General features: G+C 42.9%; 1 protein-coding gene across 4 annotated transcripts in view; it reads right to left on the reverse strand.

Annotated features, from left to right (window-relative positions):
• The window catches only part of LOC143210520 (ras-related protein Rab-37), a 138,172-nt gene extending 121,653 nt beyond the window's left edge, over window positions 1–16,519 (reverse strand). The window contains exons 1-2 of one of the 4 annotated variants that reach the window (XM_076427446.1): window positions 15,456–16,031; window positions 13,340–13,682 (exon numbers count right to left, since the gene is read on the reverse strand). The gene's annotated coding sequence lies outside the window, so the exon portion shown is untranslated. Of the gene's footprint in view, window positions 1–13,339; window positions 13,731–15,455; window positions 16,032–16,072 lie in introns of those variants that run through there. The other 3 variants (XM_076427437.1, XM_076427428.1, XM_076427496.1) reach the window with 3 other exon arrangements.
• Between the last annotated feature and the right edge of the window lie 6,488 nt (window positions 16,520–23,007).

A 23,007-nucleotide genomic window follows, 5' to 3' on the forward strand; every position in this document is an offset into this window, starting at 1 on the left:
ACAAGACATTCATTTTTCACAATCAGATCATAAGAATTTTTAAAAATTTACAGGGTGACGAAGGAACCACGCAAGAAACAAATACAAGATGCCAACAGAAGTGAAAGAGGATCTAAAATGCATTCTGAAGGTACACGTGCATCTGAAAGTAAAACTATCGCGAGTTAATCTCGAAAGTCAAATTCGTCAATGCAATTCTGCAGAATGATTTTGCGTTAAAATGTGACGATACATCTTTTATTAGCAGTGTATATTCAATGCTCACCCGCAGATCAAGACAACGTCCCAAAATCTACACGTGAATGGAAATCTTGGCTTGGAATCTAAATTTCAGATGAATGTTGAATAAGTCACAGGTTGCACGTGATCCAAATAGTCATTCTAAATATTGGCACGTTACATCAACGTCCCAAAATCTACACAAGAATGGAAATCTCGGCTTAGAATCGAAATTTTAGGTCAATGCTGCATCAGTACCGCTCGAACAAGGTCCAACAACGAAATATAACAGCACGAAAGTAAAAGTTAATTTATGAACAGGTTTCATCATTTTGTCTCACCACAGAGAAGGTCAAAGATCAAATAAATAAACTCAAATGCTGAAATAAAAACAAGCCTGTTTTTATAAGACAACACGAACCACCTTCATTGTCAGCGTGCAACAGCTCCAGTTAATAGTTCCTTCTGCTCGATAGTTGCCTAACTAAAATGAAATTGGGTGGGTGCGAGGATGACCGGGGTCACTAAAATGATAATTAAGTTGTAAATGGATAGCCCACGGGAGCACTAAAATTATATCGATCGAAGTTCTACGGAGATTAATCGGAGTCCGCTTAATCGATTCGTATCGCGTACGAAGGACAAAGTGTATTTCGAGGGAAACACTCCGTCTCTCTTTCTCTCTCCCTCGGGAATGATTAACCTTACACGCGAACAAACGCCATCCGAAAGACAATCGTTAATTAGGATGGCCAGCGGCTGGAGCCGGGTCTAACGAAGTTCCATTTAAGCCGTCGAAATTGTTCCGGTTTCTTTGGTCGGCTGCCGCATGCCGGCGCCGCCATTATCTTGCGGCAATTTGCGTATCCACGCCTTCCGCGTTTTATGCACGAAAATTATAGGGTTAATTTTCGTAATTACGACGCGCCCGGTCGCGCGATTACCAAGCTCCGCGCCTAATTTCATTTGTATAAATTACCAGGGACCATTTATTTGCACAAGAGCCTCGCGCAACCCCTTTAGCTGCTGCCCTTGTAATCGCCAGCCAATGAAATAATCATAAAATTCTGTCCTGGACCCCTTATAATCGGCCTGGCACTCCCCGAATAATGCAATTACCGTGAAAGTGCATATAACTAATCTCCAAAACGATACAAAACGACGATCTAACGACAGCTTTCATGCGGAACGCATCTACGTTTTCTCCTATACGAATTAAAGATGCAAGCGATTGTTGAGATTGATCAAAGACGATTTATACGAAGATAAGGATTAGCGTTGAAAATTATTTACATCGAGTTATGAATTGTTTCTAGGTGCCAATTATTGAACACAACTTTAGCATTGAACGCAGCATCGACATTACTGAAATAAAATGTTTAAAATCGGAACAAACAGAAGCGATCATTTTCACTAAAAATTGTGACGTGTTCCGAATAATTTGGTTATTATACAAAGGAGATTTCAACGCCGCCTCCCCGTTCGTTCAACGGTGTCCATTCTCCTTCGCTTCCAGGCTGTCACCATGAAATAAAACTTTACTGAACCGCCAGCAATGACTTCGGTCCGAAAAAGTTTGCAAACTGGTACGTAAATCTCCATCGCGACATGCCGCTCCTGATAGACTGTTCTAGCATCGCGACGCTTGTTTCCTTCTCGATGCACCGATATTTTCTCCTTCCTCGATCCGAAATCTCACGGTGGAGGCTCTTCCTCTTCCTAGATCGGATCGATGGCTGTGTTACCGTTCCTTCGCGCTATCGCGATTTCTGTTTCCCTCTGCGGTCGAGAGATCGTTGCCTTCAAGCGCGCTCGCTGTTCCCGCTTACGCGAAACTTACTTTATTTGTTCGGTACCACGTTTCTCGTCCGCACGAAAAAAGTAGATTACAGTTTGAAAATTCGTTTCTTGCCCCATTTAACCCGCCCCCTCTCTCTCTCTCTCTCTCTCTCTCTTTCACTCTATTTATCGACGCAGCCTCTCCCGGTTTCCTCTTCCGGCGGACTTCCCTTGAATGTTTTTACACGAAGAGTCCGTGAAATCAACTGCAACAGAGTCTTCGCGAAGATTAACGAGCTTTCCACGTTGCTCGAGTCAACACGCTGTTTTGCCGAGACCATGAATTTTCTCTGCTCGTTAAAACGGGGATTTCGTCCGGTGTTCGCAGTCTTTCGGTTACCATCTTGATCTCGCAATCTTTTCGGCGCAATCTTTAATACCGGCCTGACCTCGACTTGCTCTTCCTCGTTGAAATGTGATCAGCTCAGTCCTCATTCTTCTAACAGATTTCCATTTTTACCACGTTTTTATTAGCTCGCTTTCTTGTTCTTTCGTTTGTCTGCGAGGCTTTCGCACGTGAAAAGTGCACGCTTTTCAAATCTCATAATACTAAACCTACCAAATTCATAGAAAACGATTATACAAATATCTTGATCGATTCCTCGCTCGTATTACGATAAAAACTGTGCGAACTCTAAATAAATACAATCTTCTCGTTTCGAGAAGGCGATACGTATCGGTCGCAAATGTGGTCGGAGCTACTTTTTCTGACCCAGAATAATTTCATTCTATAATATTGGGTTGACAAATAAGTTCGTTCGGTTTTTTACATTGAAATATATCACAAAAACCGAACGAACTTATTTGCCAACCCAATATATTTATTATATTATTTTCTTTGTATGAATATAAAATTGATATAATACTTAAATATCTAGTAATTGATTAGACACCAACCTATTTAATAATGTAAAAAATATTGTGAATAATGGTACAGCAGTTCTTAGTGACGACTTAAAAATCAAATTAGAAGGATAGAACGGTGAATCGGTGAGCAAGGTGCAGGAAAATTGTCTGCAGTCCTTTCCCCTCCGACATCCCCTGGCAGCATTCCGAAACAGGACTTTACTCGACACTCGGTCGGTTTAATACCGTTTGTCCAGCACGCGCTCCATCATAAATTCCCCTTAGGGACTAATTTTATCATATTCCTCTGTTGTCCAATTCCGACGGCTCTGCAGACAACTAGCCACGCGTTCCTCCGTAATATTTCCATCTGTATCTATCCAGGAACCAGCGGAGTCCATCCCCCTCTGAATCCCCCAGCGGAATGTGTTCTCTTCTTGATACGCTTCCTCTCTCTTTCTCTCTGCAGCGATCGTGGCATCCCTCTCGCTCCGACGCCAGCCGACAGCTCTTCTCATTCTGCACACTTTGCTCTATCTTCGTCGAGCAAGCAGCTTGTCTTCCTCGCAACACCTAACACTGTCTATCGTTCGGCAGTGCCTTCGGTGCATCCTCCTTCCACTTAGCCAGCTCCAATTCTTTTCGCTCTTCTCTCTCCCTCTTGGTTCAACAACGATACCCATCCTTCTCCTACTGGATACTTCTAGGATGCACCTAGCACTGTCTATCGTTCGGTTGTATCATCGGTGCATCCTCTTTCCACTTGGCCAGCTCCAATTCCTTCGCTCTTCTCTCTCCCTCTGGCTTCAGAAACGATATCCTTCCTTCTCCTACCGGTTACTTCTAGGATACACCTAGCACTGTCTATCTTTCGATAGTGCCTCCGGTGCATCCTCTTTCCACTTGGTCAGCTCCAATTCCTTCGCTCCTCTCTCTCTCTCTGTCTTCCTTTTGGTTCAACAACGATATCCATCCTCGTCCCACTAGGCGCTCTATCTTCCTCTCACAGTCAGTATCTGCAATCTATCCTCTTCGCACCAAGTCAATTTTAAGTCGTCCATCCTGCTCGCTGAGAGCCACAAACTCCCACAGCTCCATCCTCGTTCCCAAGCCAGTTAATCCGTCCTCCTCGCTCTCGAGAGTTCTGACTTCCCTATCTTCTTCTCTCCTAGCTCTATGATCAGTCGTGTCTTCTTCACTGTATAGCCGCCGCCACTCTATACTGTGTCCTCGTCCCTCCCAAAGGTCTCCCTTCTATAGCCAGCGTGTCTCTCATTCAAGGCACCCGCTCGATTCCGTCTCTCTCGCTCCGGTCTCCTCCCATAACACCCTCTCTCTCTCCGATCGTCCCTCTTCATCCAACGAATAGGTCGCTCCTCCTCCAACAGGCTTGCGTGAACACTTTTTTCTCTGCTCGCTCGTAGTGTGTCGTGTATCGTTCGCTCTTTCTGGCGTCATCCTTGTCTATTCCCGGAGCCTGGCATCGCTCTATCCTCATTGGGTTCCTCGGAACCACTCGGCTAACCCGTCCCTCCCGTCACGCACGCTCTTTTTTGCCTCTAGAGCAGTCTCTCGCTCGTTCTAACCATTCTCTGTTCTTTTCCATGGTTCGCTGGCACTCGTAGCGCCGTCCTTGTCCAGGGAGTTAGCGTTCCAGCTCCCCTTTTTTTCTCTCGTACATCGGTCTCCGTCGCTCGCGTTCTGGGTTAGCTACCTCGCTACTTCATTGGCCCTCTCTCTCTCTTTCTCTCCCGCTAGGCAGCCGGTTTCTCACACCGCTGGCTCGCAACACGTCCGAGACGAGAAACGGGTTCCGTTGGCGGTCTCTGTTGCACGCTCCCTGCGTGGCCCACCCACCGCAATAAGTTCCACCCGCCCACGTTACCTCTCACGCACTTCTGCCGCGCGATCATCCGTTGCGAATTGGAAAGCAGGCGCGTCGGTTATCTCGCCGCTCGATCAACCCCTCTCACTCTCTCTCTCTCTCTCTCGCTCTCTCTTGCTCCCTCCCTCTCTTTGTCTTTCTGTCTTTCTTCCTTTCGTGGTTTCCCTTATCTTCTCTTGGGAGGCTCGTTATGCACGCGCGAGCTCCTTCCCTTTCGACGACACCGGACTCGTGAGAAATCCGATGGACCTAAAACAGTGCACCGGCATTTTTATGCATGAAAATCGAGAGCATTTTCTGCTTTGTCGCCGAACCATTGTCGTCATTGTTGCAATGCTCGATTCAGTCGTTGCTCCGATCTCTTGTCGTGTGGACACTGTGGGCCAACTATGAGATCCTGGTACGGAAAAGGAAAGAGCAAGCCCATTGTTTTAGTAAAATGGTACTTGTCGAATTTCTACGCGTTTCTATAATATTATATTGCTGACTCTTGGAAATCTCTCTCGATTGTTTCAAAATCTGAATTTCGGACAAAATCTGCAACATCGATCGCTGGGTCTCGATAAAGTTCTGCGAAATCTGTAGCTCTGCGGCAAAAATAATGAAGAAAAACTCGAAGACACCATTCGTATCGGTCATGTATTGCCAAGTTGAATTCGCGCAACGGCTCACGCGAGTGCCCCGGTTCTTTTATAATCGGCTCTCGCCGGATTCCCCGGAGTTGCACGAGACCGTGCAGCCTCTGCCGGCGTCCATTCTTTTGCGGCGTTAATTGCGCGACGTTTTTCTCGAAGAGAAGGCCGATTTGCAAGTGAGATTCCATTGTCGTCCTTGAACCCGCCGCTCGTCTACTTCCTCGGTCGTTGTTTCCTCGACTTCCACGGCTAGTCAAGCGAATCGTGCTCATGGTCGGAAGCTTTATTGTGATCCATCGGTGAACAAAGGATCCTCTCATTGCCTGCCCGTGAACCTTGACGGACCGGTGACGTCGATGCACCGGCCTCGATTAAATTCACGACTTCTGTATTTCGCGTTTCAAGTGGCTCTAAACTCTTCATCTCGTTTCGTTACTCGTTGCTGCTCGTCGTTCCGCTACTGAATCGTACGCATTAGTCCGCGAACGGCATAAAGTTTGCGCGAATTTGCTAAAAGCTTCGAGATCCCCGCGTTCTACGTTCGCCATCCGTTTTCATTACCGAATATCCTTGAAGATCGTCTGTTTGCATCAAAGACTTATTCAATTCTATTAGTTTCTCGAGCGCTTCGCGATCGGCGAAGTGGCTACCCTAAGAAACTATCAAAATGGCGGTGAAATTAGTGCCGCCGGAGGATAAAGATACTCGGCAATCTTTCAAAATTTTCACGGTAGTATTATTACACTGGCTGTAGTCAAATCGTCCCTTGAGGGGGTAGACTCGTTACCAAGATTGTAAGCGTGCGGGATGCGCCTTCTTATTTCTCGATAATGCAAAGATGGGGATTTCAGTAGTCAAAAGCGCTAGATAAAAGATCAATCTAGGCTGTAATGGCCCTTGAAAGTCCTATTTTGACGTTTATGAGGCGTAATTTGCATTATTCGGAAGCATAAAGCTGCGCATGTAGCTACCTTCATGTAGCTGCCGCAGCTTTATGCTTCCGAATAATGCAAATTACGCCTCGTAAACATAAAAACAGGACTTTTGATGCCGACTACAGCCTAGATTGATCTTTTATCCAGCTTTTCACTACTGAGAAAACCCATCTTTGCATTACCGAGAAACGAGAAGGCGCCTCTCGCACCCTTGCAATCCTGAAAACGAGAGTTTTTCGTTGAAACTTCTTCACTTGCTAATATTAACACTAGAACTACCGAATGGGTCAAAATGACTGGTTCCTGATTTGTTCTTTTAGAAATATTAAAATTATAAATATGTTTTTTTGAGAAATTTTAGTGAACTTCTTTACTGAAGCAAATATTTAAACAAAACTCAAAAGAAATCTAAATAAATGCAATTTTGTCATTAATATAAGGCAATGTATGCCAATTGCGTTTAATGCTCGGTATTTCTAGTGTTAAAGCCACTGCAGTATTAAACGCAACCTATGAAAATCAGTTTAAAGAAACCAATAATTTGCCAGCGGTGCGTGTTCTAAAGGACGCATTGATTTTCACGTCGAACTTTCGTGCGTCAGTTCGAGTAACAAATTTAGCAACAAGTTCAGTAGAAATTCCTGTAGCTAGTTACCAATATACATATTTGTGTAGGTAACCGCTATACAATACTCTTCTTCTGAGTTGCCCCGAAAGGACATCGCACGTCCGGAAAAGAACTTCAGCGGAAACTACATATTAGGCTGGAGGGAAAGTTCTGTCGTATTTTAAAGAAAACATTTGAATCGATTTCATCAACGATATAATTTCCATTATTTCCAACAACTTGTTGCCATCTTTCAGGCAATCTATCAATACCTATTTCCCAATCGCTCAAGCATCACACAAGCAAAATTACCTGCTTACTTCGAATACAACAGAACTTTCCCTCGAACCTAATAGTTTCATCGATGAAACTGCGTGCCGGACGAAATTACGAAAATGGCGGTCCTAGGAGACGCAGAAACATCGGAGCCGGAGTTAAATGGCCGTTGTTTGTCCCCCTTAGGAAGCATCGGGGAATATTCCGCGGGGGATGTTGAGGAAGGAAACTTCCTCGGATGTTTCGTTCGCGAAATCATGGCGATGCACTCGATAACGCGGCCCTAATGAGAGGCTCGGCTGGATCGGGTAAAGGCCATCGGGTTCCGTGATCGTCCGGGTCTCCGTGGCCACGACCGCACGCCATAAAAGCGCTCCCTATATTTAGCCAGGCTTCCCCATATGTGTTCCCCACCTACGTGGTTACACTACGTGGGCCAGCAACACGCTAGCACGTGTTTTACGACCCCGGCACAGCGCGGACGTCATCCGGACGTGTGCACACATGCCGATTCGCGTTCCAAAGGCTCGTTTCAACCCTCCCGCGTTCCACCCTGTCCCTCCCGACGATTTCGGACCGTTTGCGGTCCACGGAAACTTAACCCCGCGTTAGGCGAGCTGATTTTACTACCGTGGTTAGCCGCGTGACGACGTCGGCCTACATCTTCCTGCCAATCAATCTTTATTCACGGTGTGTATTGGGAACTGACATTTTCAGTGGTGCCGTCTACTGCCGAAAAGTGGAAATGCTCTAAGTTTGGCGTTTAAACTTACGCTCCCGCCCATAAATCACCGAACACTTATTCCAATTTCGAAAGAAGGTTGATAATCAATCGTTTATCATAATCAATGCAAAATATTGGGTTGGAAAGAAAGTTCGTAGCGTTTTCAAATTAAGAATCGAAGATAAAATTAAGGTATTTATTCATATGTTTATTAAATAATACGAGAACTTACCTCGAAAATGGCAGAAGGTAATAGAACAGAATGGAGAATATGTTATTGAATAAATCTATGAATAAATATAAATATTAATTGACAAACACTACGAACTTCCGTTCTAACCCAAGAAAAAAAACCTTCGAAGTCGTTATTAAACGTCCGGTAGAAAATTTGAGAATTTGCCACCTTTTTCCCTTCGAGCAGAAAATTTTCTTTGCGACTAAATTAAATTCTACGTGAATTTGAAGATTGGTATCTGCCCTGTAAAATGATTCCCAAAAAGTGTACATTCTGATTGTTTTGACTCGACATAAATGTTCGACATAAATGCTTCCATTGGAAAGCTCCCGAATTATCGATGCTTTCAACTAATTAATGACACAGTTAATAATCGAAGAAGTGGATGAGTAATGATGACATTAGCGATTGATCGTCGACGCAAATTACGAGGAAAACAAACGTCCCGATGGAAGCGAAGAGAATGTTTAGCCGGTTCGGTTCAATTAAGGGAACAAACACGAATGAAGACCGACCGAATCACGTGTGAAAATTCGCGGGATCCGATTAATCATGAGTCGAAACGCGATCTTTCTCGATCGCGGACATTTCACTTTTCCCGCGCTGTCGATCCGCTCCGTTTACTTTCGCGTGAGGGCTCTTTATTATCGGGCGTGATCGGAATTACACAGTGCCGCGGGATCAAGATCGCGATCGAGATCGATACATACATAACCGATCATTTGCTCGATCGCCGAACAGTAGCGACCGATCGCGATCAATTCGAAAGCGATCGAGGGCTGCGCCGGAGATCACGACTGCGCTCGAGCGTGGCGATCAATCGTTTACCCTGTGATTAATTGAAAAATACATTATTTCAACGATATCGTTCGAGAATTATTTATTGGCTCGTTCGTTGAAAGACTCGGCCGATAAGAATTTAAAAAATCAAATCTCGTGGGACTTATCCAAGCAATCAGAACATTAGAATTCAGATTAAACAAGTATTTTACGGTTGTAGACTCGTGGATTAATTGAAATAGATGGAAACCGATCCTCAAAAATAGTGAAAGTAGTCTAAGAACAAAGTCAAGTATTATTAAAACTCCATTAGCTTTGCAAGAAGAGAATGAATATTATCCTAACTAAACTAAATGAGTCAGTTCCTTGTGCACTGAATAAATGTACGATTTTGTTTGCAACTTTCGATATTGTTGCGTCATGGACTGAGCAACGAATTATTCTGCTGTCTTGCTTAGTAAATTGTTTAAGTGAGTTGCGAGCATTTTCGAACTAGATCGAATGTCTCGACAAGATCGAACAACTTGTCGTGCTCGGTCGACCAATATGTCTTTTCGATTCCATAATAAAATGCCCGGTACAGGCCTGGAGTCTGTCGGGATTCGATGGTATCGCGACAGTCCGATAAAATTGACGACACCGCGAGCTTATGCGAAACAATGTCCTCGCCGCGGGTTGGATCGACTTTCGCCATTGTTGCCGAACTAACGTCACGTACATGACCCGCCACGGTATGCGACCCAGCTTTCTAATCGGTCGATTTCGCGACTGGTCCGATGATTTTTACATGCAGTCACTTGCACCGTTGATAGTCGAACACTAAAGCAAATACCTGACTCTGACCTTTTACCTGATCGATGCCTAGATTTTATTCATTTCAATTCAATCAAGTAAATATTCGATCTAAGAGAACGGGGACTGTAGGATCTAAGAAAAACGATTATCCTCTACACTAAACCTTCCGTGTAATCCAGTACGGGATCGGGTACTCTCGAGTGCCCCGAGAGTCCATCACGTAGAATCGATAATCCCCACCTGTGCAAAATATCCGAACCCGAATATGTAAAATCAAAGTAAGGTGGATTGGGGTAAGTCCGTCTACGGGACAAATCCGTTAATTGGTTATTTTTATTATAATATGAACGAAATTTCTCTAGCTTTGTATTTATTAATGTAGTATAAGTTAGTATGAACTATTCGACATAGATGTCGCCCAAGAATAAAGCTGTTTTCCTCGCTTAAATCAACCAATGCCAAACAGTCACGTGCGAGGTACACGTACAACTTTGAGGTTACCCTGAACGTGCAATAGTTGACAAGTTATTAATATATTCTGTGTTGTTATTTTAGGTAAGCACAACAAATATTGATGTAGGTTTACATTAAATAAACCGTTTCTATTGTATTTTTTAAAATTTATTGAGAAAAACATTAAGATGACCTTGCCCCGTAAATATTACTACATGGGGCAAGTCCGTATTATCACGGTGGGATAAGTCCGTACTCTATGGGTAACTATAAAACTAAAGAATATATTTAATGCAATAAAAAGCATTTTGTAGCAGGCTTGATAATAATTCTTTTCTTGCCCAGTAGCACTTGAAACAAGGTTCGAAAGCATTTTTAAACATTGTTTTAATATCACTGTATCCCCTTTCATATTTCAGCATAAAAGTACTTGTTTGTTTAAAAATGGATAACTATAAAACTAAACAATATCATTTAATGCAATAAGAAACATTTTGTAGCAGGCTTCTTAATCATTCTTTCCTTGTCCAGTAGCACTTGAAACAAGGTTCGAAAGCATTTTTAACTATCGGAGACGGACTTGCCCCATTTTCGGAGCAAGTGCGTCCTAGTTGACACTTTGTACAATATCCTATCAAAATGATAATTTTCAAGCCAAATTAAAATCCTACATAATACTAATTCATCAGTAATAACTGTGGCAAGAGTTTGATACCAAGAACATTAAGTTTTTACACATCAGACTGAAAATACATCAGTTTAAAGTTCAACTTTGCAACTCCACCTTACGCATTTCCATCGCCTTTTGCTTTTTTATTACCGCAAGAGTAAAAATGCAATGCACCAGAGAAAAAATTGTGTACTCTTTACGGAGAGGATGTGCTATCGGATTGCCATTTATTTCGCTATTTTCAACATTCTTTATGCGGTGCATAAAACTCAATTTTCTCCTAATAGAAAACGGAAATTCTACGAGCATGCGAGCTTTAAGTTGCCTGAAAAATCGCAGAAGTACATAGAACAAAGTATTATAGAACTTATTCTAAACGGTCAAAAATTGGCATCCATTTTCCCTTGAGGAAACGAAATGATTTTCCGAACAATGTAATACATCCCATGCCCCAATTGTTTTCCCATACGAGTTCAGATGCGCCATACAACTCAAGTACATTTTCTACCTCTTACGTACATTGATGAGGTTGGAAAATAGGGATAGGGGTGGAATCTGCGTCACTTAGGGGAGGAAGAGGGATAACTCAAGCACGCAACTAAATTAATTAATTTACTCCATTTCAAACGACACGTGTTTATTGGAACACCAAACTACAATAGTAAGAAATGATCAATACATGGACCCAGAGGTTATTCATAGATCGAACTTTTACCATATACAAGCAATATAAGTTCTAGGTTCGTTACGAAAATTATTCATAAAACGCAAAGTCGACGCACGTCTACATTTTCATTAATCAAAAGACGGAAATAGTTATTCGTGGGAAAAAATCGCGAAGAGTCGACCTCGGTTGGAGAGACTTCGCAGGCAGAAAAATTTGTCGGATACACAAGCGTACAAGTGGGTGTGTGTACGTTAGAGGATAGAAGTGGCACACGTCACGTTTCTGACGTTATTATTAGAACCCGCGTCCGGATACGTCGTTTGACGGACTAATGGAAAAAAAAAATGATAATATCGTTAACGATAATGGCGCGCGGACACGCGAGAACCGAGTAATACCGTCGAATTCCATACCGGTTTCCATCGGAACGTTTCCATGAAATATTGGCAAAGAATTGACGATTAGGCGAAATAATGGGATACATCCTTATCGATTTAACGGTTATAGAAAAATTATTGGCCAGAGGATTAAGGGTGACCTGCCAAATAAAGAGCGATTTTCCTTTACGAGGACGCCATATTTGTCATACATTGGACTGCGGATCTTCATGCGCAATAAAACCTCCATAATAATTTTATCCACTAAATATGTTGGATGTCCTGGAGATTAATATCAGAATTACACAACGGATATTTATGCAAAATAAAGTGTTTATACATCATTTGCATGGGAATGAAGCTGAATCAAGATTTATTTCTCGCGTAAACAATGTTAATCCATTGACAATAATGTCTCCGTGTTTTTACAATTTGTAAATGTTTTTACTGTTTTCAACAAACTGTTTTCACAGTTTCACCTACTGATTTTTGTCATAAATGCATAAAATCCGTTGTCTAGTCATAATTCGAAACGTGCAGAGCGTCCAAGCCTAATTGCATGCAAACCCGAGATCGGAGGAATCGAATTACATTGTATTTTATGTATTTGAATTACATTGTAATTGCATTAGATAATTCGAGCCTCTCGCTTCATTTAATTGTTAATTACTTGAATGCAATGTAATTGAATTCCTTCGTAATTATAATTCGTGAGGTAATTCAATTGTAATTCAACACAACTCTGCCTGGGATAGTGTTGCAGGGTACATCGCGGAAAATGGCAGATAAGCGTTCGTTGCCGCCATGATCGTCCTTAGAAACCGGTATAGACGTCTCGCGTCCCAATTTGCACGTACGTTAATTATTGTCGCCGGTTCGCGTTTCCTAATGGCAGCTCGGCAAGGAAATAAAAAGAACGGCGCCCGCGATCTTATGTAAAACATAGACGAAATAACATTCCGCACGTGACCGGGTGCGTGTTGAGCTGGCGTTTCGCGCGGTTGCACAATTTTCTACGATAACCGCGACCGGCCGAATCACTTAATTAACCAGATCGTCGAGCGATCCGTGACTCAGTGGCTACGCGAACGCGTTGCGTAAGCGAGCGCGGAATTTTCAGCGTGCTCGAAAGTTTCGCGTTTCTCCTCCCGGCGCGATGGTGTTTCACCGTTTTCCTTTTTTTTTTCTCCCTATCGTTGTGTTACACCCAGCAGAGAATGCACAAGCCCACGACTTTGAAACCGCGGTTCGATATCGATTAAATGCCACCGCGGAAAGGTTAGACCGACCTCCATCTTGAAATTCCTCGTGAGTCTTGGCTCGGCCGTTCAAGGTCACCGTGCGATCATTATTTATTGAAAAACTCGGCCGTAACAATACCCGGAAAATTACCCACCATTCCATCCAAGTTCTGTTCCCAGGTTATATCCGAATGCGTACAGTCTGACGTCAACGGTCGACGCTTTCGCTCGCGCCATTTCGAAGTTCCGGAAGCTTCTGTTTTCCGGTTGCACCTCTAGTCTTCAAGGTTTGCCAGGATTAGAAATGAGAATAGCGATATTTGGTAATTGCAAATGTTTATTCAGTGCAGGAAGTATGACAATCATGAGAAACACACGACGTAAAGAAATGCTCATTTCCAAGGTGAAGTGAAGATTAAACTATGAACGACAGGACTACGCACTAATCCGATATCCACTATAGCACATAGTACATTACTCCACAAGATTCAAGAAGCACTAAAATGTAACCGAAAAATTGTTCAACTCCTGAACTCCTGCAACTTTCTGTAAAATAAATCTCAGAATACCCGTGCTCATTTCGAAGGGTGAATTCTCTTCTTCCACTTCTCTGAACACGTCTCTGAATTCCGTTAAACGAAATGAGAAACTTAAGCAGCTCTTTTTCTTTTCGCAATATGACAAAATCCAAACGACTGTACCGAGTGTAAACAATAGTTTCTCCACGTTGATCTCAATGCGACGAAAGTCGAGAATTCACCGTTCAAAATAGACAGAGTCGGAAGATTCCAAGATTCCGTGTACGATTTACAGAAGCTTTCCCGTTTCAACAGTTTCCCGTTCACAATTGATGGCTCCTTCAACCCTTAGCACTCGAGTGGCTACACTCGGCACCACTAAACACTGCTATGTCAGTGTTATGTTAACACTTTACCTACCGGAAGCCTATTAATAGAATTTTAGATAATTGCGCTGTACCAAAAGAAAACATAGAAATTTGCTTTTACATTGTAATCTTAAATGAAACTATTAGATGACGTTATTTAGGGTGATTTGTTAGTTCACAATTAAAATTGCTGTTGCTATTGAAGGTTCCATTAAAAAGTGTTTAGCCATGTACCATAGATTTTTCAAAATTATGCAATAATCACTGGTCGGTAATGTGTTAATATATGCATAAAATGAAATAAATCATATACACAGAATGGAAATGTTCTAGGTCAGAAGAAATGTTTAGTTTTCGTGTTAAAATTGTTAATTTCCTTTAACCCTTTGCACTCGGAGCTATTTTAACTGGAAAATTAAACATTTCTTCCGACCTAGAATATTTCCATTCCCTATGGTTCCCCGAAATTTTATGGATACGAAATTGGTACAATACCTCACACAATACTTAAATAGTTTGTAATGGACTACAGTTAGGAGCAAAACTGATCACGCACACTTTAACTCTCATCCACACGGGTAATTTTTTATACGATTCTGCATGAATTTGAAATAGGTACCCGGGTACCACGTCGTGTGGATGAGGGTTAAATCAGAATAACTTTTTTATGAATGGATAAAACGACTCCAATGTCTCTGTAAGGCTAGAGTGTAGTAAATGACGTCTAAAAAATATGCTGAAAAAATGCATTTGGTCGGAACTGTAAAAAACAATAGTAAAAGTTGATTTTTACGACTTTTCTAACAGGGCCAATAACGAAAATTTAAAAGATGTGTTTGGTCAACTCGTATAAATTATATACGTTCTGAAAATTTCATTAAAATTGGTTTACGAGTTTAAACGATCAAAAGTGGCAAAAATTGGAATTTTTCAAGATCATCGGCCTTTTTACCACTCTTGATCGTTTATGACTCGTAAAGCAATTAACCAATTTCACTGAAATTTTCAGAGCGTACATAATTTATTCGAGTTGACCAAACACATCTTTTAAATTTTCATTATTGGCTCAGCTAAAAGAGTCGTAAAAATCAATTTTTACTATTGCTTTTCACAATTCCGACTAAATGCATTTTTTAATTAAACTGATTTTATTATTTAAACTAATTCTTCTAGCTTTACAGGGAGATTGAAGTCGTTTGGTCCATCCATAAAAAAGTTATTCTGATTTAAAGTGTGCGTGATCGGTTTCGCTCCTAACCGTAGATACCGACACATTTAACACAAACAATATTTTGAATAATGGTACAGCAATCTCTAGTGGCGCCTCGCAGAATCACCATTCGAGTGTTAAGGGTTAAGAAGCGGCTTATCTCCAAGCAACGAACCCAATCAAACAAGTAAACCGTCCCAGTCCGAGACACTTCACTTTCCCCGCAGCCCCGTCAGCGGACGATCACAGACTCCCAACCGTGGAAAAAGAGGCCAGGCGAAAACACTTGGCAATTTCGTTCTCGGCGCCGCGCCGTTGCACCCCTTACCACCCGTTTCCCCCGGGTAGGGTGAAAGCATCGCAGCGGCGCCGCCACCGACCACTGACCTAGATCCCGAGCCTACCGCACCATCCGACAAACATCAACATCGCCGGTAGGCTGGTTCGATGGTGGACAGCAATTAGCCTCCCATTACCCCCGAAAACCCGCTCCTCCCTCTAGAGCGTTCCCGTACTCGTTGGATCGAAAGTTTCGCGGGTAACCAGCGCGGCGGATCCAGCGCGCATCCCCTAGCCCCCAAAGCGAGAACAGAGGGGTATACAATCCCCATGCGCGAGAAGTTTGACCCCCGTTGTGCGAGAGGGCAGGTGATAAGGGGCTGTTGGTCGCGGTGCTCGGAGATTGTCGCGTGTCCTCTGGAGTGGAAGTTGGACACGTAGAAGAAGCGAGACCGTAACCGGAAGCGGAAGTAGAAGTAGAAGGAACGTTGGTCGACTGCTCGCTTGACTCACCTTCTGGTTGCTGGTCCGGTATCGATCACACACGGGTTTCCACCCACACGATGCTCTCCGGGAGCCGGTTTCGGCGATAAACGCCAAGCGTAGAAGACTTTGGGGCGGATTCGCGCGCGTGTCTCCCTCGCGATTCGTTTCGCCGGCACTTTGTGTGTGTGTGTCCGTCACGTGACCATCGGCGGTGGCCGACACCAACAGCAGAAAAGTCTCGTAAAGGTTTCCTCGAAACGGAGACCGAGCGGATTCCGGGCCGGGAAACGAGGATTTCTCGCGAGGAGAAATCGTGGCGTAGCGACCGACGAACCTTTGTGTACGTGTGTTGCTGGAACCAGCGAACGAACGGATGGAAACGAGGACGCACGCAAGCGCAACCGGCCGACGTCCTAACCTCCACTCGATAACGTCGTCCTCGGTCAGCTCTTGTCGTCAGCCTGTGCTCCGCGGGGGAGGAGAGGAGAGCAGAGAGGCGCACCGTCGCGTTACGTCACTCTGCCATAGTATATACGTGTTGCGTCACCGAGAGACGCTTGCGCGCACGTGGTCGACACCGGAGGAACGAGCTGCACGTCGACTGTCACACAGGGTGCACCGATTGCCAACCCCCGATCATCCGTCGACAGGCTGAAAGGGAAAGGGACAGGACGGTGAAAGTTCCACGGGGGGTGGCCTCGGGGTCCATGCCAGGTCTGCGATTGCTTGTTGCCCGGTGGATCATCGGGGCTTCTCGGTCGGCCAGGTCGATGGTCGCTCGTCCATCTGGTTTCGGTGGTTCTCCGACCGTTCGAAGCTCTTTGCTCAATTCATTTGATAAAGGGGTGGAGATTGGGGGCGAGATCAGCCATTTCGGGGCGAAGTGGTCGAGCAGGTCTTGAACGCACTGCAATGACAATTGCATTGATTCACACGTTAACCCTTAGCAGTCGAGTGGTGATTCTGAGGCGTCATTAAAAATTGCTGTACCATTTTTCAAAATATTGTTTACATTATTATATATATATATATATCCGCATCTAATTAATTACTAAACATTTAGGGATTAATATTTAATTATTAATGCTTTCGGCGCAAAAGTTCGACCAATTGCGCCGAAAGGATACAAGGATATAATCATTTAGGGATTGTATGAGGTATTATATAAATATATTCATACAATGAAATAAATTTGTATAGAATGGAATTATTCTAGATCGGAAGAAATGTTTCATTTTCGAATTAAAATAGCTCCGACTGCAAAGGGTTAATGTTCTCTATTGGCGTAGTTTGCACATAAAGGTGAAATGTATACGTATTAGTACGGCACATACAACAAATACGTTTGGTTCAATATTTCTTTTTATTTGATTATATGATACATTATACATGATACAATTGATAAATTGTATCATCTCCGATCGCGAGTGGCATCTTTTCAATCATAACTGAATGATTAAAATTTTAGTAAGTGAAATGAACGAAAGTAATCCGAAAGTAAGTTAACAATATTGTCGAATGCTTCGGCTGCCTTCACAGTTTTATTTTCTACTAACCGATTTTTCCCATGAACGCATAAAATCCGCAGTCTAAGTGTCATAGATCGTAAACAGGCTGATAAGAATAAGAAATATTACGAGATAATGAAGAAGATTAATTTCTGAGATTATCATTCCAGTGTAGTGATCGTACTTGGGTTTAGCGAACTACGAACTCGGAAGAACGAGCCAACAGAAGGGGCAAGAAGCCGAGTATGCGAGGGGAACGAGCCACCCCCTGTCAAAGGAAAGTATGTCGGTCGAACTTGCGCAGAGTGTTCATGAATTTTATGAATGGAAGGTTGTGTTGGCATTCGAGCGGATGTACAGTAGTATTCCCGTTTCAGAGACTTGGACACGTATTTCGGTGAATCGAACGATTAGAGAATGGTCCGTTGTCGGCGGTCTGTCTTTTATCTCTTTTGAAAGAGGCTCGTGTATGTATATGTGCTTAGTGCAACTTCCGTGAGCGGACGAACGGAATCGAAACGAAATTTCACTGAATACCCGCGAACAGGTCTGGACGCCATAATTTACTGGCGGAAACGGACGATAAAACCCGCCGGATGGCCGAAATGTCGCGCAAACTGTATTGGAAACGGCTGTAGATCGGGATACGGATTGCGTGACTTTTCGACCGTCCTGTGAGAACGCACCCCGAAGAAACGATGCTCTCCTCGCAAGATATCTGGGAATGTTTCGGGGACAGTTTCCTGTGAACGCCGGAAGTGTCTTGTGAAACATGGGAAACGCGGCTGAATCGACGGAAGAGACTATGTTCTCGTTAACTGGCGTGTCGTCTTCTCGGAAGATTCTTGTATGAGGGTTACGAATTCTGTTTATTCATTCAATTATTCCCGTTCATTTCTCTTTCTGAAACGCCATTCTTAATCCTCGCACGGTACACGGTCGCGGGTAGATTGTAATTTGATATGCATATTTAATTTACGCTTAATTCATCTTTCAATCTTACATTTCCAAATGTGAAATAGAAATGGAGAATTACAGGAGAAGTGCAACTACTCCGAGGAGTGCGAGAGGGTCGAAGACACCAATCCAGAAAATGTCTGCAGCGACCTTGTAAATTGAACGTTTCCATTCGAATTTTCAGGAGATATTCTCGAATAGATCGCTCCACAATTCATGCCTGTTGTTTTTTAATAAATCACGGAGTTTACCCCACAGAAACACACATTTGTTAACCCTTCAATACCCAACCAACTGAAATGATTCCTGTGTGACTGCCTTGGATACACACTTGTCTAAATTACATAAAATTAATAAGTTCGTAAGCCGAAACAAATAATTGTATTAATTACTTGAACGCGACAGAATAGAAGTAATTTCATATTATCGTAGCTTTCTCAGAAAGAACTTGCTCATTTTTCCGAGGGTTGAACTCGCCCCCGTCCCAGCCCAGTTAAACAAAATGAACCCCCTCGAGCGAAGAATGAAGGGGTTGATTTCTCCAGCGGGATTCGAGAGGACGAGCAGAGCGCTCGCGAGATTTTCCTCAAGCCGCTGGTCCAATTCCTCCGCGGCCGATAAAATCGCAACCCCCGTCACGGGTTTACCAACCCCTGGACGCGAAAACCCGAGCGAAAAAGCCGCCTGCGTGAGGTGTTGTGGGTGGTCGCTTGCGAAACGAATATCAGCTTCGATACGCGCAAGCGCGATCCCCGAAAGCTTCGTAGCGAGCTTCGAAAGCTCGTCACAGGATGGCGACGCTTCTCGGGGAATGCGGGAATAAAGTCGTTCGTCCCTTGCGAAAAGCCAAGGGCGAGTCGGCCAATCGCGGAAGGAGCCGGGCTCCGTAGTTTCTGCAATTCGGCGGGTAGACCGCCATTTTCGGCCGGCCCTCCTAGATCGCCGGCTCGCCGGCCGACCGATGATTAATGACCCCGGACCCCCTCGATCCTCGGGATCGCTCGAAATCATCGTGACTAATCCGCAACGTTCGCGTACCACAATTTTCATTTTTGGTTGCGGTTGTTCGAGAGTGAGGGATGAAACCACCCAATTTCGATCTTTACATCACTCCAACATAAATGAATTTTTATTCAATAGAGTTACTACTATAATACATACTGTGCCGACACCTTTGTTTAAGCTTGAAACACTAAATTTAAAGTGTTGATATTGTACATAATACATGCAAGTAATTAAAAGTTAAAGCACATTTTGGTCAAACATCGCATAATGCTGTTGTCAATCAATTTGCTTGTCCACAACCCCACTGATCGACATCAAAATAAACTTTGTCTAAGGGAAAGTTAGACACCTAAATAAAAATTGAAGATACCGCAAATGGTGTAGGATAAATCGTCAGATCTCCAAAACGTTTCACAAGATTTGCATTCTAAAATCAGATCTTTCACTTTATGATGCATTTAAAATCAGATCTTTGTAATGAAAATTTCTGAAATGTTTGAGCTCGTCGAACAACTCGAACGGGTTAAAATTGAAACTCGCGAGTCCTCGAGCTCACTTGTTCAACCAGTGTTCTGAAAATCGAGCGACTCACCCTGAAATACCATTCTGCGTAGCGCGACACGCTGACTTCCGCATATTTTCACAGTTAGCGTGGTTCTTCGAGGAAAGCTGGCGCGCGGCGTGTCGCGGCTCTCGTCGAGAAGTCGAATTACGCCCGAATCACCGGTATTATAACGCAGCGCGCATTAAAGACTTAACTGGTTCGCCGTAAAACGTCCTCGAGCATGCAAATCCTCCATCGATTTCACTCCCAGCGTACCGACCCTGCCGACGATTATTAGGTTCGCGCGCAGAAAATGTCCGAATTTCGAGTAAAACCCTCGACGGCTATAGTTTCATTAATTATAATATTTCTTAACCACTTCAAGGATACCGGCGCGTACATATTTTATCTTAGCTTCGTGGAACGCTTTATGGTCGCAGACGTGAACGGTCACTCTTTTTCAACGCATTCATAATCATTTTCATTCTTGTCTTGTTATCGTGAACGAGCAAAACAGCCTCTTGCATTTACGAGTGCTGTTACGTATTTCTTGTCTTATTTGCAGCCATTGTTTCATCATGTTTCAGAAAATATAGCGCGTACGTTCAGCAAAATAATAATTTTCTAAATCGCAACATAGAAATATCGAATAGAAATGTACCTCTTTGTTGGAACATTTTATACGTTGAAAATAAAGGCTCTTCGATTAAGAGGTGTCAGTTTAAACGCGCTAGTTTTTACTTCTGAAGATCGGAGTTGTCACTCTTCGACATGTGGTGTGTGAAATTATAAAGAACCACTTTGTTGGAATATTTTATAAGTTGAAAACAAATATAATATGTTAAAAATTATATTATTTAAATCCTATTACTATTATTGCGAGCACTATAAACAAATACATTCTTTAAAAATCACGTGCAAACATGAATTTGTTAGTTTAAATTATACAACGGAGCGTTTCTGTGATCGCAAATATCAATTTATATGTTGATTATTAAAAAATAAAAGGTATAAGTATAGTTTAACCCAATTCCATTTGATCAATTTGAATTATTCGTCGCTAAAATTGTCCTTATGTGCATCGAGCTAATGTTATCCCCGAGGCAAAGGAGCCGCATACGTCCCTCGCTCGACAGCAACATGGTTAATGTCGTGTGTCGCGTTTTGTTGCAAATTGTCGGTTGCACGACCGTCCGGCTTCCGCTGAAGATTTCACCGGGAACATCTGCCGGCGTCGATGTCTTTCCTCGAACAGGTGAGAAGCTGTTCCCGACTGCTCCCGTCTTATCGCTCCGTTATCTGCAAATTGAATTTAATTTTATTCGGCGAACTCGTTCGTGGCTGGCGAAAGTAATTAACAATCCAACTCGATGGACCTGCGACTTCGATCCAGGTCGAAAGTGTCGCTTCACTGTGAAATCGACTCTCGAATCATTGAATATTCTGATATTTTCAACATTTACATAACATTTATACAGTTACGTAATTTCTATATTTTATTTGTACACACGAAATTGGCGATTACTTCGGGTATAAAGGTACGTGTCCATCTGACAATGAGAGTAAAACTATGGCGAGTTACTCTCGAGAGCGAAATTCGTCAGTTTACACTAGGGTTGCCAGATCTTCTATATTTGAACTTTGAACTTGATCTCCTATATCATATTTGAATGGCATATAATTTTCAAAAATCTTTGTTTGAATAAAAAAGGTTAAAATGTGCTGTGTACCTCTTTTACTTGAACTCCTATATTTTGAGCCTATCTCATATATACATAATTGCAGTTTTCACTACTTCTTTTATATTTGGATAAAACATTTCTGGCAACCGTAGTTTACACGGTATTGAGAGTGCTAGTGGAGAGCTGCACGAAAAACTTCGAGAGCGAACGGTAAGTTGAAACTCGCGAATGGTTACGTTCAATTTTTCCTTCGGCGAGCAACTATCAATTATACGAACGCCATTCGTATGTCTGTAGGTCTTCTATGTATAGTTAGATTTCTCTGCCATTATTATACATATTGTAAATCCTCTGTAGTTGCAAAAGCCTCGGGGAGATTCGTTTACAAAATTCGTTAACGGACACTATTTTTTTGAGCTTCAAAGACCGAGCCGAACGTAGAAAATGACAGCGCGTGTAAAGAGAGACCGCACGCGGCTGACACTCCGCGTCTCTTTCTTTCCCATACGCTGTCCTCCATTGCGCCCGAAATTTTCATCGTCGATTAGACCAGTAAATACAGTTGAAATTAGATCGTGTTCGGTATTATTTTAATCAGAAAAATGCCACAAATATATTGGTAAAAGTTTCATATAAAAAAATAAGTAACAATAAAAAATTTTATAATGGTATTACGTTGTGAGGACGCGCGGGTATTTGAACTGTGTCGGCGACTGCAACTCTTCGCGTCGCATTAGTAGTAGTTCACACCGATATACCCGAGCCGAGATCAGTTTGCTACAGTAGAAGGGATATTTGTTTGCATTCATCGTGTACGATCTTTTTGCGACTATAGAGGCTGTACTGTACATACGTAAACTGTATTGTATCAGAGTTATCTGTTCCATATTCTTAGACTTTAACACAATATTTCAACTGTTTATTCAGTTTTATTACAACTCTTAATTATTTTGAGAACATATTTTTTTCAATTCGGAGTGTCGGAGTCGGAATTGGAGTCGGAGTCGAAATTGGCGTCGGAAATTGGCATTGGACTCGGATTCGGAGTCGAAGGTACAACTATCGAAATTCATCTGAGAGCTACACCCATGTAATTCAAATGTCCACATACCTAATATGAGGACTTTCCGATAGTTGACTCTCGCGTCAATCTCCGAGAGCAACAAATTTCTGAAGTACTCTCCAATGGACACGCAAATTAAGAGTACTCTCTCGAGCGCAACTATCGACAGAAACTCTCAGATGCAGAGGCAGGTATAGCCAGAA

This window comes from Lasioglossum baleicum, chromosome 1 (assembly GCF_051020765.1).
Source record: "Lasioglossum baleicum chromosome 1, iyLasBale1, whole genome shotgun sequence".
NCBI classification, from domain to species: Eukaryota; Metazoa; Arthropoda; class Insecta; order Hymenoptera; family Halictidae; genus Lasioglossum; species Lasioglossum baleicum.